The sequence below is a fragment of the Antrostomus carolinensis genome, unplaced genomic scaffold, assembly GCF_000700745.2.
Source record: "Antrostomus carolinensis isolate BGI_N321 unplaced genomic scaffold, ASM70074v2 scaffold45505, whole genome shotgun sequence".
Lineage (NCBI taxonomy): Eukaryota > Metazoa > Chordata > Aves > Caprimulgiformes > Caprimulgidae > Antrostomus > Antrostomus carolinensis.
This window is the reverse complement of record NW_010319247.1, coordinates 34,865-35,158: the sequence shown is the minus strand read 5'-3', so window position 1 is coordinate 35,158 and position 294 is coordinate 34,865.

The following is a 294-nucleotide window of genomic DNA, read 5'->3' as shown; positions in this document are numbered from 1 at the left end:
CAACCCCCAGGTCCCGCCCTGCCGGCTGCAGAGCAGCCCACCCAAATGTAATCCCAGTTCGTGCTAAAAACCCCTAAAGATTTCCGTTTCCTGGTGTGGGTGCCTGCCTCCCCTCTGTGCCCAGGCAACAGCTACAGCCCAGCTCTCAGGCTTTTAACCCAGCCGGTGCACACATCTGCTTTGCCGCCCGGTTTTCTATTACCTGCGTTCTGCTCCTCGCTTTAGCGGAGGCGCCTCTTTAACTGCAGTGATTTACAGGCGGGGTTAAGGGAGGGGGGGGGGGTGAAAAAATTT